Here is a 16,898-nt window from a genome sequence, read left to right as displayed (position 1 = left end):
TGGAAAGGGCTAATCCAATCTTTCCTGGCACCAGGAAATCAGGCTGCATTGAGCAGTTGGTAACACATACATTACAATAAAGGGAACAAGGGATTCAGAATTGGGGACAGAAAGAGCCACAGGAAACAAGTAGTGCTTCAAAATCCCAAACTGTTTTCCAGGTCTCAGACCGTAATCTCAATTGTGGCTTCTAAACAGTGTGCTCATCATCTGGATTTGGGGTTTAATGGAAGTTAGTTCCCTTGAGGCAGCAGTATGGGAACAGTAACTGGCTAAAGAAGGGAAAAAATGGATTATCCCTTAGAAATGAATTGTATCATTAGTTATTATGAATACCCCAAATTATGACAGATTCATGTGTAAGTATGCCAGGGAAAAGTAGCCGTGAGCTACAATATACACAATCGTTTATTACCCAAGAGAATTTAGGTGCTAATGTGGATGGTTTTGCATCTGTGAGATTCTGAAACCCACAAAGGACTCCAAGATATAAAGCCAAATAAAACATAATACAGAGGGAAATGATTTTGATTATGTAACATTTATATATAGCATTTCATTTTACATTTTCAAATTGCTTTTCAGTCATTGGTTTATTCTTCCCAGCACACCTGGGGAGTACATCCATGCTGTTATCCTCTGTTCACAGCTGAAGCAACTGAGACTGAAGGAGGCAAAGTGTTCAGTCCAAGAACGCAACAGGGGCAGGGTGAGAAATCGTGCATTTATTCAATCATGAGTCTATTCAGCATCTACCCTTGGCAAGGCACCATGGTGTGGAGTGCACAGCGATGGGAACCGTATCCGTGGTTTCTGCCTTGTAGGGAGTCTGCTGGGGCACTAAGTGTTTTGTGGATTATGTCTCTAGACAGTAAGGACCAGGGTTTAGAGGAGGAGAAGGTGAGTCCCCCACAATTCCTGGAAACAGTGGGATTTGTGGTCCTTGAGAGATGGGTAGAGTTTTGGCAGATGGAAGCTGAGGATGATCAGAATGCCAGAGACCAAGACAGGAATGTGAGCAAATTCAAGGAGTACTGAAGAATGTTTGATTATAGCAGGACAGTTGTCAGCAAAGGGCTGGTGAGGAGAAAGGAGCAAATTTTTTAGCACACTGAATACCCAGCTAAATATATAGATTTTAGCCTGTGGGCAATGGGAGCTCAACTCCTCTCTGACTCCATCTATTCTCTCATTATTCTGACATGTACTGAGTGCTAATATACGCTTAGTCTCCAGATGTTTTCTCATACCTTTTCTAACCTTTGCAGCATTCCAACAAGATGCATATTATTATTCCTTCTCAAGTGGATGTGAAAACTAATGCATTTAGAAATTCAGAATTGCCCACCATCATGGAATTAATAACTGACAGATGTGGAATTTGAAAGCAGCACCTTTGACTTTTTCGTAGATACTTATGGAAAGAAGGGGTGTGGATTCTGGATACTGTCCTCATGATGCCCATCTAACACTCTACCCTTCACCCTAGCTCAGTGTCTTTCTAGAAATGAAAAGTGAATAGGAGAAAAAGAAAATTTTATTAACATGTAAGTTGTTTGATTTCTAAAGTCAGCTGTGGGTCAAAAAGAAAGATACAGGGTATTTCCCCCTATTTTCTGTGCTCTCCAGTTAACAACAAATGTCTGCGTTTTGATAACTTTAGTCTTGGTTCTGTAATATATTTGGATCTCAGCTTAGTCCTTCCACTTAACCAGAATCTCTCTCTGGAGTTGGTCAATTTGGTCCCTAATCCTTTCCCCTTAGCATGCAACCCAACCTGTTTATCGTAGTGCCCTGTGAGGTCTCCATCTCAACTTAAATTTTGCCCATCAAGAAATAGCTTTTCTTCTCCAGATGCAGGCTACTAATTAGCATTTTTACTGTTTAATCATCAGGACTAAAATACAAGTGAGAGAAGTATTATTGTTAATCCAAAAATACTTAGAAAGGAAAAAGATTGCTTATTTAAATCTTCCTATAAAGAAAGAGATGCTCTCAGGAGGTAGGTGTGTACTTGGGTGACATAAAAAGTGAAACCGAAAATTTTAACATTTGTTAATAGGGTGCTTCTCATTGATACGGTTTTGTGGAGAGTTTCTTTGCAAAATTCCTGTCCATGATCAGAGAAATCTTCCTCTAGAGCAAAATATCTGCTACAAACGAGAGGCCAGTGTTGACCCTCTGCATGAAGACAAATGGGAAATCACTGAAATGGGGCATTTCAAATTCCTAAATTCAATGTATAGCATTCTCCTTGTCTCTCAACCCTCTAGTGCCTTGTTTGGCTTTGCCCAGATTATATTTTATGACCTAAGTGATATTCACAAGTAAATAGTTGAGTGTTTTTCCATGTTTTTTGTTTGTTTTTTAAAGAAGTTGAAAGAAAGTAAACTTGTGAGGATCATTAAATTTTATCTAAGATCTTAAGGAGCCCATGTGAAAGACATGGAAAACAAGCACTGGACCAGAAAATTGTATCTGATTTCTCCTCTGTCTTAAAATGCTGTAAGTTTTTCCTGTGCTTTCAAGGAGAGCAGGGGTCTGGGACAAGGTGGTCTGAGTTTCACTGAGAAAAGTGAGGAAACTAATCCATGTTATCTTGGCTTCTAGATGTGCAAAGCAGGGATGCTTACCTTGAGAGACAGAGAAAACAAACCTTCGAAAGACTCAGAGGAAATCATACAACTCATTGTACCCATTTGCATCTCTTTACAGAGAAAAAAATCACAATATATACTTCTGGGGATTTTCCATATTGATGGAAGAAAGTGTTCAAGATACCAAAGTGAATCCCACTGAAGGCATGTATTAGCATTAATTTCTCCTAACTATTAAAATGAAGCCTGTGTGGTTCTTTCTCCCCTTAAGATGGTCAACAAAACTGCTGAAACTCTGAAAGAGGATTGACGAAGAAACATGCTAGAATTAACCTTATTTTTAAAAACAGTAACTATGCATAATAGATGACTTTCCCAACCAGTAAGACTCTGTGCACTGAGGCTCTTTTCACAGGAACTTCTGAATTCTGAACAGGGTCTGACAGGATATTGCAGGTAGCAAAATACTGTGTGAGAAGTTAATGACATTTCATCTCAGTGTCTGCTGAAGGCCAATCTAGGATTCCTCGGAAAACCGGCATGTCAGCTGACTACCCTGGGAGTCTTTGTGGGGAGGTTGTTGGTGTTGTCCTGTCTAAAGGACCCAAAGTTGTTGACTGAGAGCATCTCAAGGAACTTTTTGTAGCCTCCACAGTAACCACTACAGTGTACTATCCACAGATATAAATACTCAATAAAGATTTATTTAATGGAATTTAATTGTTAGCATGTCCTGAGCTTGACTAAAGCAGACAGCTGCTCTTGGGAATACAACCAAACCCTCAGGAGCCCAGAGAGAAGAGAGCATAGTCAAGGTCAAGTGTCCCCAGAAAGATCGTGCTTGTTTAGTTCATAGCTCAGATCAGCTGTGGTGGGTATGAAGGCACTAATTCCCATTCAGAGGCACAGAAACCACTCAGTTGTAAATGAACTGGAATATATAATGGGACCTGGCCCTTGAAAGCTTTGTGGCCCTTTCAAAGCCAAATGGAAAGAGGAAAAACTGTATCTGTTTTCTGATACCCTTTTCCATGAAGCTGAAAATACATTGCAAATGAGCCCTTAGTTGTTGTGTGTCACTATCCTTACAAAACCTGTCTTTGGTTCCAAGTTTGGGAACTTGTTCTGCCTTGCAGTCTCACCTCCAACTTGAGCTAGGTCTTGAAGTCTCATTGACCATATATTCTTTCAGCCATGTGGGAGAGATGAGAAGAGGCTAAATCTAGCCGTTTAAAAAACAACCAGCCAACTAGAAAGCATCTTCGGGCTTAACATCAACAGTGAGTACATAGCATCAGCTTCAAGTCGTGTATGAACAAGCACAAATATTTTCTAAGAATATTTTTCAGAAGAGGGTATTTTTTAGATATAATCTCTAAATTGCGTTATAAATGATAAATGAGAAGGTTAGCAAACTTTATTTCAGGGGTGTTTTACGTATGTGCTGCCATGATTAGCTCTCTTTCTTTGTGACTATAGATTTTGTCAGTTTATTAGTCTTGCTGGAAAGGGAGCATTGCCATACTATGGTGTTGGGAAAGGATCTTTGAGATGATGATGAAGGTTGTAGGAAAGGTTCAAGTTTATTTTGATATTTGTTTCATTTTAAAAGGCTGTGACTAGGACTTCATACCTGTCTAATAAGCATGCATGTAACATTTTTATGTTTGCTGAATGCCTTAAAGTCCCCCATTAGTCTCCACAATACCCCTTGAGGGTGGGTTAGTATTATCACCAACAGTTTACATTTGAGGAAATTTAAGACACAAAGGGATTATGTGATTTGTACAAGGTCACCCAGCATGCAAGCCTAGCTAATAAAAGATGACTGCAAAGCTCTTTCCAAATAAAAAGTGCCTTATAAACATTAGGTAGTATTAATGGGCATGATCCCAGGATGAGTAAAATACTCTCTAGGAGTAAAGTGCTCATACACACTCTATATGATTAATTCTTTTTAACCTCAGGGCAACTTTTGATGTAGGAATTCTTGAACCTGGCTATGCATCAGAAATGTCTTAATAGTTTTGAGAACATGTGAGCACCTGGGCCCCTACCCAAGCGGTAGAACCATAATCTGGGAGGTGGGACCCAGAAATTTGTATCTTATAAAAGCTTTGTGATGGTGGGATTTGGGATTGTGATGCTCAGCCAGGGTGGAGAACCACTATCCTAGACTATAATAACCTCAGACAAGCCAAGAGCAACAAGACACCATGGAGTCAGTTTAGGAGAAAACTCTAATGTCTTCCAGGCTTCTGTCTACTTCTTCTGTCTACCTAGTTCAAAACTATTATTAGCAAAGGAACTGCCTCCCTGAAAGACTCAACTGTATCCATGGATGGAATTTCAGGAAATAGGGCCGAGATTAAAGTTTATTTAAGAACCACCCATGTTTGTTATAATATACCAGGTAAATCTTTGTGTCTTTTCTTGGGTTATTACTGATTCCAGTCTAATATTTTTATTTCTAGTACCTTGAATAATAACCAACACTAAAAACTTTAATATTTGCCCATTTACCCATCCATCAGACATTTATTGAATACTTGCCATGTGGAAATTGCAGAGTGAACTAATGTTCTTTGTCCATAGGAGTTTATCAATAAGTGATAAAATAGACTCAGGCCAAATAAAGAAAAACTCTATAATAGTAAACCATACATATTGAATGATAAAGTGTATATGGGGCATTATTCATAATAGCTAAGAAGTTGAAAAAACCCAAATGTTGTTAATTGAAAAATGAATAAATAAAAGCTGGTATATCCAAATATCATACTTTTATTTAATAATAAAATGAAATGAAGTACTGATACATGGTAAAACATGGATGAGCTCTGAAAAAGGTGAAATGAAAAAAGCCAGTCCCAAAGAACCACACTTTGTGTGATTCCAGTTATATGAAATAGGCAATGTCCTGAATAGGCAAATCTATAGAGACAGAAAGTAGATTAAGATTGCCTAAGGGTTGGGGAGGTGAGATGGGGAGGGACTCTTAATGGGTGCTGGTGAAAGGTCCCCCAATAATGGGTCTGTGATTAAAGGAGCGAGACTGATACAAAGTGAAGGTCAAGCAAAGCTTTATTTCGAGCCAAGCATCGAGAATCAAACTGACCAGCCAGAGCCGTCTCTTACAAAGAGGCCACCTGTCTCTGCCTTACAGACTAGCTTTTAAGGGCAAAGGCCATGTGGTTGGGCCTGGCCAAGTGAGATTGTAACACACAGAGAACTCTGCACAATCATGCTAGGTCACAGATAAGTGACCAGTTGAATCAACTGAATTACAATTTACCCTATAGTAGATATTTGAACTAGCCTATCACCTTGGTCAGAATTGGTGCTCAAAAGGCGGAGCCCATATTCCTTGGTAGCTAGGGAGACAGTATGCGTCCCCACTGATTGGATACCTCCACCAGGCCTGACCCACCCTTGTATTTGGGCTTTGTTACCTGGGACTGGTTTCCGGGACTTGTTTTTAAGTAAGTCCCTGGGAGGAGAGGACAGGGACAGTTTTAAGTTTTACTGTATAAACAACAAAGTCATTCAAGGTCATAGTTTAACCAGATGGAATCGCTCTGGCTAAATAGGCCCTTACACTGGGTTTCTTTTTGGGGTGATTAAAAATGTTCTAAAATTGTGGGGCACCTAGGTGGCTTAGAAAAGCGTCTGTCTTCTGCTCAAGTGATGATCCCAGGGCCCTGGCATCAGACCCCATGTCGGGCTCTCTGCTTAGCGGGGAGCCTGCTTCTCCTTCTCCCTCTGCCTCCCCGCCCCCATTCATGCACTGTCTCTTTCTCTTGCATGCACACTCTCTCTAAAATAAATAAGTAAGTAAATAAATAAATAAATAAATAGTTCTAAAATTGTGATGGATACATAGCTCTGTAGCTATACTTAAAAAACCACATTAAATTGTACACTTTATTTCCTTTTAAAGATTTTTATTTATTTATTTGACAGAGATCATAAGTATGCAGAGTGGCAAGCAGAGAGAGAGGAGGAAGCAGGCTCCCCGCTGACCAGAGAGCCTGAGGTGCGGCTCGATCCCAGGACCCTGGGATCATGACCTGAGCCGAAGACAAAGGCTTTAACCCACTGAACCACCCAGACACCCCTAAATTGTACACTTTAAATGGGTGGATTGTGCGGTATGTGAATTATATCTCAGTAAAGCATTAATATATATACGTATATCTAGCACTCGACAAACTTGGAGAGAGTGATTGATTAATTTGAGTTGGAAGAAAGGGTGGGGAGTTTTCTGGAGGAAATGGCAGTTGAGTTGAGACAAAAAAGGTGATTTTGTGAAGAGGGAAGGCTTAGAGATATAATCAAAGTGATGATGCTTTCATGCAAGGGCAGTTTATCTGTAATTGATGGGATTTAGGATATATGCATGGTACAGTATGTGGAGACTAGATGCAGGTTTTTTACTACCATGCCAAATTCTGTAGTTTGGTCCTCGTTTTTATAGGCAGTAGAGAGCCATGATGTGTTGGTAAGTGGTCTCAACAGGCCCGTGATTTGGAAAGATAGGAGATGGGGCTGGGAGGCCAGTGAGTAGGGGAGACCATTGAGGAGGCCAGGCTTGTGCAACACATAGGCAAGAGATGATGAAGCCTTCAGGTGTGTCAAGAGTATTGAACACTGAAACAAGGAGACGGATGAGAGGAAATGCTTAAGAAGTTGAATCTTAAAACTGGGTGGCTCTGGGAAATAGGTAAGAAGTCACAGGATATATACAGCACAGTATTTTAGAACATAAAGGGTCTGGGTGCTTTTTTCTTAAGTTATTTAGAATCAATGCAAAAACTATGGTTGAAATAACACTACCCACACAGATTATTCTCTAACAACTTGCCAACAAGAGTTCGATTACAGAGACTCTTATTTCTTAACAAAGGAATGTATATTGTAAGTAAAAGGATGGATTGAAGAGAAAAATGCTATCCACCCATTTTTTAAGCTCTTCGGAATCAGACCCTCCCTTGTTGGAGAAGAAGCACTCATTTATGGCTTACTCTGAATGACTAAGTATTTATCTCTTGCTCAGAGAGCTTCCCTAGAAACACTTCCTTTGGTGTGAGCAACTTGGATTTACTGCCAGGGCAACACCTCTCATCCAACACCCACGCTGCCTCTTGATTTGGTCCTCATCAGGCAGGTGTTCATAAGCTGCATTTTGTTTTGCTTCTAATAAGAGCACAGTCTCAGAAAAGCATTGGCTGCATGTACTACACATTATAACTTTCACTTACAAGTGTTCTTATAAGAGAAATAGAAATGTGGGAGTCTACAGGATTAGGAAGACAAAGACTCCCTTTTCTCTTAATCATGACAGGCCACACCTATGTTTTCCATATGAAGGAGGGCAGCGAGATCTTGGGCAAGGTGAAATAGAAATAGTCTCTTCCACTGCACGGCCCTACATTCCCTGGGAATCTTCGTGGGCTCTGGAAGGCATTGGCAATGACACTGCCTGCTGCTAGCAGAGTTTAGGAATAGCATCCCTGACAAGTGCCGTACATGAGTTTAACCAAGCAGGAAACACCATTTAAAACACCACTTGCTGAGATGTGGCTCTTATCTGTGTCTGTCAGTGAACAATGACTACAACAAGCCCTGTTCAATCACAGTTGTTAGCAGAGCTAATTACAGCAGTCTCGGGTGGGAGGAATCCCAGCAGATACCTCTAAGGGACTTCATCACAGGTTCAAACATTGGCTTTGCAGGTAAGCAATGGAAACAGGCCCCTTGGGGGGCCTTTAAACAACAGTTCTCCACAACTCTGAACATGGATCCATCTTCACTCTGCAGATGGTGAGAGATCATTTTCAAAAGAGAACCACCGCCAGAGAGCGAAGGAGAAAAGGGATGTTTAAAGCCAGTAGGCTTTCTGGATGTTCTGGATGAAATGAGAGCAGAACCAGGTATTATTCCTTGGGCCGTCTTTGACTCACTGCATGACCTGATGAAGGTTGCTTCCCCTTTCTGGGCCTCACTGTTCTCATCTCAAAAATAAGGATAATAATACTGGCTCTATTTATATCACAGATTTCTGAAAGAATAAAATATATAGTTTAAAAAATAGAAGTTGGGGAAAAATAGAAAATGACATACAACTTTAGGTAGTGTCACTGTTACTTCCCTTCTCCTGTTCTACATTTTACTGACAAGTGATGAAAGGGAGTAGGAAAAAAGGTCTGTCCTGTTGTAGAATCTGAAACTTTATTTTCTGATGCCTTTGAGTGATACTATGGTTTGCTCATTTTCAGATTTGCCTCCCCCTCTGAGTTTATTCTGGGGTAAACTCATTTTCAGTGTGAGGGGTTGGAGAAGACCTAGGGATCTGAAGAGACTAACACCCTAAACCCATCTAGTTATCATCTAAATGGCATCTGCTGCAACCCATCTTAAAGTCTCTCCCTGGAACACCAGATTTGGGAGGATGTGAACCCTGAATGGGTCGCACAGTCAAGTTGGGACTTGAGGGAACACCTCCAGGACAGAACCGAAAATAATTTGTAGGGTGTGCTGAACATGTCTTAATCTGGGTCTCAAACTACATTCTTGTTCCTACTAAAAATCTCAGCACACTTCTAATCAAGCAAAGCACGTCTACATATCTGATGGTGCTTTCAGTGATAGAAAAGGATCATATTATGGATTTGGCAGAGAAGAAAAAGATTTATTTCCACTGGTTGAAGATGTATCTTTTCCAGATATGCAAAACCAGTCAGAGCATTAAAAAAATGCCAATGAAACGTGATCATGTTTTGTGAGCAGAAGAAACCATTCTTGACTTCAAAACGATAAGGAAGATTATAAGGATCCCAAATCCATGGTTTAAAAAAAAATGACAATAGGGTGCCAGTGGGACTACCAAATTCTTACTTGCCCCCTTAGGGTGTGGCGACATCTGCATTTCAGTGAACCCCTTGCTTTCACTTTTTCAAGTTCCCCCTTACTCTTTGCTCCTTCCAATCATTTATCTTTTTTTTTTTCCCAATGTTCAGCATAACTAAAAAGTCTAAGTAGGGAATTGCACATAATTGTAGACTGCACCATTGGCAAAATGATGCTTCTTTCTCAGTATTTGTAATTATCTGTTCCACTCTTGCTTACTCCTGGAAAATTTATGTAGAATGACAGCAGTGTCCTTTACTTCTCTTGAAGGCTTTCTTTGGTCTCACTATGTGTAGAAGTTATAAAACATAACCAAGAAATGCAATATCATGTTTTTTATGTAAGTTACACATAAACAAATAGAAAATACCACTTTAAATCCACCAAGCAAAAGGTGGGGAGAATAGCTAATTATGTTTTAGCTGTTGCACTTACTTGGTAAGATGAAGAGATGGGGGAAAAAAACAACTTCGATAACTCAAAGACTATGATCACCCTGGACGTGTTGGCCTGCCCCTGCCAGCTGGGAGGTTGTTTTATGCTGTTAGGTGAGAACTCCCTGGTTTCCTTTGCGCTCTCAACCTTTTCTTTATTACTGGCTTAGAGAAATGTGACATTGGTAAAAACTCCAACTTGAAAATGCTTCACAGAGCAGGATCCTTGCCAAATTCAAGAATCTTGCTAGTTTGCAAGATGGGAGCTGTCATGCAGAACAAAAGTCTGATACTAGAAGTCAGCAATCACAATGGGAATAAATCCCACAATCTAGTTTCTGAATGTCTTCATCTCCTCCAACCTTAAAAGAATGATGCTGGCCTTACTTTGAGGCTGACTTTACAAAGAACATAGAGGGAGGTGGAGTTAAATCCTGGAACTTAGCTCCTCTGGCAGTTCCTTCCCAACTTCTAATACCTCTTTTTTACCAGATCATGAATAGATGCCCACTTTTACTTTTCAACATTACATTCCTAACAAGGAACATATGACAGTGCCTCCCTTGCCTGGTCAAGGAACAAGGGAGTTTCTCAGCTGATAGTTTAACCTAGTCCCATGATGCACTTGTACATTTTAACCCAGTTTTTGTTTTTGTTTGTTTGTTTGTTTGTTTGTTTTTTTCATTTTAACCCAGTTTTAAGGGAAATGATTTCTATGGTTCATTTCTCTCTTTCCTTCCTTAGTGGGCAGAACATGGGTTGACCTTGTCAAGAAGACCTGGGATCTTTGATGGGGTCTTCTCTGCAATGCAGTGCTGCAGTAAAGCCTATCAGGGTTTCTCAGTGGAGGTGGGTTGCATTGTTGAATTGTGAGTATCGCAGTGCAGCCATAGGCTGAACTGGTCTTTAACTTGAATCCTCCCTATTTCTTGGTGTTTATAAATTATTAAGAAATGTTTCCATTAATCTTAGGCCTACCTTGTTTCTAAGGGTGAAAGCTTTCCATCAGGAATAGTTCAAATACAACATTTGGGCATGAGGGAAAGATGGCTTTGACACTCAGTGTGGGTTTGTGGCTGCATTCTTCTTGTGTATAATCCATTGGCTGGCACTGCTTCTATGAGCTTTTCTTCTCCATCTTTTATAAGATTTTAATGTTTTCCCCTTCTCCTGAAGGTTTATGTCCTTCTAGCCTTTATAATTCCAAAGTACTTTGGCTTTGGTACTCATCCTTTTTGAACCTGAAAGGGGAGGTAAAATGCTGAACATCAGGCCCTAAATGAAAGACCAGCCAGATGAGACCATTCTTTGTTGGCCGTGCCTCAGTATTCATGGATTTCTGTATTAGTAGAGAGATGTAAAATCTGTGCCAGATGCAGGATTTTGGGTCATAGTGTCAAAGTATTCTGGTCTCTGTGGTGAACAAGGGCCCTGGGTCTGGTACCTCCATCAGTGGATGAGGATTGGTTGCCAGGGTTTACTCTCAGTATCAGAGTCTGTCTAGAAACCCCTGAACTCTGCTGCTTGAATGCTGAGGTCTTCTAAGACAGGCTGAAGGTTATGGTACTTCCTAACGTGGCATGTCATTTTTGGGTATTGAGCTAATCGGTTAATCAAGTCTTCAGCTCTTCTGTCTGATAACTTTTTGTTCTCTTAGTTGTCTTTTTAAAAAAGGTATGTTTGAAAACTTCTGAAAGATAGATATTCTGCAATCTTTTCTGAACCTTCCACTCATCATCCTACTGCAGTTTTCTTTCAGGCTGTATCTTCTTCCTTTCCCCCACCAAAATCGTTCTCAGTATAGTCTCTAGTTTCTTATTGCTGCTGTAACAAATGACGACAGACTTGGTGGTATAAAACAACACAAATGTATTCTTTTATAGTTCTATGGGCCAGAAGTCCTAAATCACTTTCACTGGACCTAAGTCAAGATGTTGGCAGGGTACCTTCCTTCTGATGGCTCTAGGGGAGAATCTGTTTCTTTGCCTTTTCTAGCTTCTGGAGGTCACCTGCATTCCTTTGCTTATGACCCCTTTCTTGTATCACTCCAGCCTCTCGCTTCCTTTGTCCTATCACTTACTTTCTCTTGTGTAGTCCCTCTGTCTTCCTCTTATATGGACACTTGTGGTTACATTTAGAACTCACCTGGATAATCCAGGATAATTTCACTGTCTTGAGATCCTTAACTTAATGGCATCTGCAAAGTCCCTTTGTATATAAGGTAACATTCACAGGTTCTTGGGATTAGGACCTATATAATTTTCAAATCCAGAGTCATCTTTTAATTCCTCATCCTAACTCTTTTAATATTAAGTACTGTTAGCTATTCTGAGAAAAACTTTGCTGACTTTCAAGATATGACTACTTTCCATTGATGTAATAACTTTATTGTTTGTCTCTTCTCTAGAATGTAAGCTTATGAGTAGGAACCTTGATTGTTTATCTGCTGCTCTATCCTCCCTGCTCAGAATGATGCCTGGTGCTATCATATAATCAAAGGCAGCAAAGAATACAACTTGCATGACATTTCCTCACTCCTCATTCTGTCACCTCTTACTCTTATTTTCCTTTACTGGCTTTTCCTCTGTCCATGTGGTCAAGTTTGGTATTTCCCAGGGCTTAGTCCTAGTCTACTTCTTTCTGCCAATGCCAAGTGGAGGCAGTTTCAGCCATATTCTGGGGACCTCTCCAATCAGCATCTCCAGCGCAGACCTCTGATCTGAACTTGCAAATTTAATCTTTACGTGGATGTCCCACAAGCATGGCAAATTCACCATGTCCCATCTTCCCCATCCACCAAGACAACCAAAAACTAACCTCCCCTTCCTTTTATACTCTCTGTGTTGGGGAATAGTAAGTACCAGGATTTACCCAGTAGCCACAGCAAGAAGACTGGCAGTCATCCCAGACTCCATGCTTTCTTCTACTCATTCTCCCCCCACCTCTACAGCCCTCCAGTCAGTCATGAAGTTTTGTCAACCTGTCTCCCAAACATGTCCTGCTATCTCTGTCTGTCTAACGTCCATTGCCCTGGTTCACGTCCTCATCACTTGCATAAGTAGGTATAAATCAACTTACTAAACCATTGCTCTTGATTTCTTTTGAATGTGATGGAGTGACATGCTCTTAAACTTTCTATATGTGTACCTGAGCTACTGACCATTGCCAGCCATGCCTTCAGTCTCTGCTGAGTGGGCAGTGACTGATTTGCATACCATCTGGTCTTGGCTCCCAGACCTGCTGGGTCTGGGATGGGTGCCTGACCCAAGGCTGGCCTCTGCTATTGTTCTGATCAGCTACCACGACTTGGGGGGCTGGCTATAAAATACAAGCTGGGTAAATTCCCTCTTTTGGGATTTCAGAACAGCAAGGCTGGGAGATTCAGATCACTGTATTGCTGAACAGAAGGATCAGCAGAAATGATGGGCACGAGTAAGTCGCAGTTATGAGAAAGCAGATACTGTGAGTAAGTAGGGGAACTGGTGAGTCAGGACAGAAGAGGGAAAGAAAGAGGCTGAGGCACTGCATAAGGGGTTCCGGCTCTGTTTCTGTGGCTTCCTGAGGCCTGCCCCAGGATCCCCATTGTCACGTTTCCATGAGCTGCTGCATTATTATAAACAAACAAAAAAAAAAAACAGCTCTAGTCTGAGTGAGCCCTTGCTTCCTGCAATAAATTGGCCAAAGTGATATGTTTTCCAGTAAGCCCTTTTAATGTTATACGAGACATCTGGAAGAAAACAGCACTGTAACCAAGAGCAGCAATGTGCAATCCCAAACTCAGTGTTTATTCCACTCCATTTTAAAGCATTAGCTTAGGGAAAGAAGAGAAGTTTATGTTACTATTTCCTTTGGGAGTGGGAGAATATTATGATGAGCTTCTGGTGTCAAAATTAGTCTTTATGTAAAAACAAATTGAAGCCTGCAAACATAATTTCAGGAAAAGTACGAAAATGGTTATAATAAATGACTGAATATTGTCTGATACTTATCAATAGTGGGAAAATGAAAGCACATGTTTCCAGATTTCTGCCTATTTTCAGCTGTTGAAACAGAGGGATTGCTGAAGTCTCCAGGATTCCTAGTCACATGACTATATTCCTTTCTTAAATGTGAATTAATAAGTAGATCGATTGAAGATTTATAGGTAAAAAACAACATTTGGCACATATGTGAATGGCACACATTCAGTACTCTGAATATGGAGTACAATCAGAGAGCATATTTATGTCTTCTGCTCTCCCTGTAAGATGTGTTCAGTGGGGAATTTCTCACTCTGTTCAGGATAAAAGTGAAAAACAATAAGTGTCAGGATTCTTGAGTATTCTCAGGCCACAGAAAGGCCCATGGTCACTTCACACTGGGTTTCCTGTGTCTGTTCCTATGTCAGAATTAAAACTTGGAACTTGCTTTAAAGTTGTCTTACGTGGAGTGCAGTGTGAAGCCATGTGCCGGTGGGATGCTCTGAAAGGGGAAGGCCCTTCTCTCTTTGTTCCTGGAAGCTCTGGTTCTTCTAGGGATGGGATGGGAGAAGGCAAAAAAAGTGGTCAGGGGCGGGAGTGCTGTTCCTAAAGTTGTAAGATGACCTCTAGCTCTCTGGGCCTGGTAACCACTTAAAGCAGATTTTGACAAGGCTTTCTTGGTTTCTTGGGAGGTGTCTCACCTGCAGTTCCCTTGATTTAGGCAGATGTGCTCTCCATGTGAGTAGCTGTTCGCTTCCTCAGCCCCTAGGAGCCCAGGGTTCTGCCTCTGTTTCTGTCCTGAGGCTCCTCCAGCCAGTCCTCTCACATTGGCCCACATCTGATCTAGGAAGAAATATCCATGCATGTTCTTCTGGACCACTGTTGAGAAACAGCAGCTGTCTTCACTCTGCAGCAGGGGTGGCTTGCTAGCTCAACTCTCACGTGACTTGCCAGCAAGGAGTTAGACCACTGGGTTCTTCCTACCTTGGGACACACATCAGGCTTTCTGATGAGCCTCATTTATGTCCATTTCTCTTGACATTAGGTGATCCCAGTCTTTTACTTTGGTGACGAGTGAGAGCACATCTTTATTTAAAAAAAAAAAAAAATCCTTCAAGTATCCTGTCTCCTTAGTCTCCCAAGTCTTTATGTGATCTAGTAACTCCTTTAACTGGGTCCAGTCAACACTTTAACCCCCTATAAGGATCAATGGGTTTTTGTTGACTTGTTTGAAATTCTAATGTCAGAAATTTGTTGTTTGGATGAAGTCTCTGCTGTTCCTGTATACCTATAACCATGTGCTTATACTCAGGCAGGAAGTACTCCAAAAGAACAAACTTCCAGGCTCTCAGGACAGGCCATGGGTTGTCTCTCAGCTCAGCAGACTCTGAAACTCTCGGAACTTTTCCAACTTGTGACCCAGGAGAAGGGTCAGCAACCCTAGGACATGGGGTACATAGCTCTCAGGGTGCCTGGAGTCAGGAGGAACACAGGATGCCCAGCCACACAAGTGGGCCATCTTCTCTACGGCCCCCTCTCCCCAGTTGTCTTAAAGATATAAATGTCCTGCAGGGCTAGTGGAGAGTGTTGCTGGGCTTAGCAGCATGCTTGAGGACTGCAAGGACCAAGGAAGGCAGGGTAGAGAGGGCAGATAAACTTGAAGAACCAGGAGCCAGAGGGCTTGCTCTGGATGAGGACAGGAAGTAAAGGAGAGAGTGGTTACAAGGAGGGGGGGGGGATCACATTACCTGAGGTCCTTCACAGGTGTGAATCCCAATCTACTTGGTTGTGTCTCCTTCACTCTTTTCTCCTTCAGTCCAGCCACACAGAACCAACTGCTATTTTCTAAGTATGCCAAGCCCTGCATACTCTTATTTTCCACATGCTGTTCCTTTAGGATGGAACCTCCTCCTCCTTCTCAGTCCTGCTCTATTGCTTCTATTAAATCATCAAAACCTAGTTTAATTTTCTGTGAAGACTTCTTGCTACTTTCCTCATCTGGCCGCTGTGCCATTTCATACATGTCCCAATTCCAGCTATCACTGCACGACATTGTAGTGCTTTATTAACTTGCCCCTCCTTGCTCCCCAAAAGACAGTGATGGTCTAAGACATGGACTCATTCATTCTTTTTAAATTATTATTATTTTTTAATTAACACAGAATGTATTTGTTTCAGGGGTATAGGTCTGTGATTCATCAGTCTTACACAATCCACAGCACTCCCCATAGCACATACCCTCCCCAAAGTCCATCACCCAGCTGCCCTATCCCTCCCACTGGACTCATTCATTCTTGTATTCCCACCACCTGCCACTGTTTCAATGTCATAGGGACTTCTGTGAGACCACTACTGCTGTGTAACAATCTACCACAAATTTAGCAGCTTGAAACAACACAAATTTATTATTACAGTTCCTCTAGATCAGAAATCTAGGCATGGTGTGGCTGGATGCTCTGATCAGTGTTTCAATGAGCTGAAATCAAGGTGTTATTCCAGGCTCTGGTTCCATACCAGGCTTAGGATCCTCTTCTAGGCTCAATGGCTGTTTACAGAATTTGTTTCTCAAAGCTGTAGGACTGATGTCCCCATTTTCCTGCCACCTACTGCCCAATGACTACTCTCAGCTTATAGCAGCCACCCAGTTTCTTGCCATGTGGCCCCAGTAGGAAGTTTACCAGACTGATGTTTGCTTCCTTCCAGGCTGGCTGGAGCACATCTCTGATTTCTTCTGCACCCAGCCAGAGAAACTTTCTGCTTTCTAGAGAGCTCACCTGACTAGATCAGGCTCAAGCAGTATAATCTTGCTTTTGCCATTTGATGTATCCTAACCATAGCAGTGATATTTCATCATATTCAGTGAGTTCCAACCACACTCAAAGGAGTTAGACAAGGGTGAGGGTTCATTAGGGTCGGCTTAGAATATTGCCTGCCGCAGGGCTGAATGAATAATGTCAAATAAGATGTGTTCCAGAAATTTATAAATTATAAACACTGCT

General features: G+C 41.4%; 1 long non-coding RNA gene across 1 annotated transcript in view; it reads left to right on the top strand.

Moving 5' to 3' along the window:
* Positions 1-3,793: 3,793 nt before the first annotated feature.
* Positions 3,794-16,898, top strand: part of LOC123938610 — a 31,622-nt gene continuing 18,517 nt past the window's right edge. Inside the window, exons 1-2 of the long non-coding RNA XR_006817750.1 lie at positions 3,794-3,881; positions 8,418-8,530. This is a non-coding gene — a long non-coding RNA (uncharacterized LOC123938610). The remainder of the gene's footprint in view (positions 3,882-8,417; positions 8,531-16,898) is intronic.

This window comes from Meles meles, chromosome 3, assembly GCF_922984935.1.
Source record: "Meles meles chromosome 3, mMelMel3.1 paternal haplotype, whole genome shotgun sequence".
NCBI lineage: Eukaryota > Metazoa > Chordata > Mammalia > Carnivora > Mustelidae > Meles > Meles meles.
The sequence above is the reverse complement of the archived record's forward strand: the minus strand, read 5'-3'. Positions and strand labels throughout refer to the sequence as shown.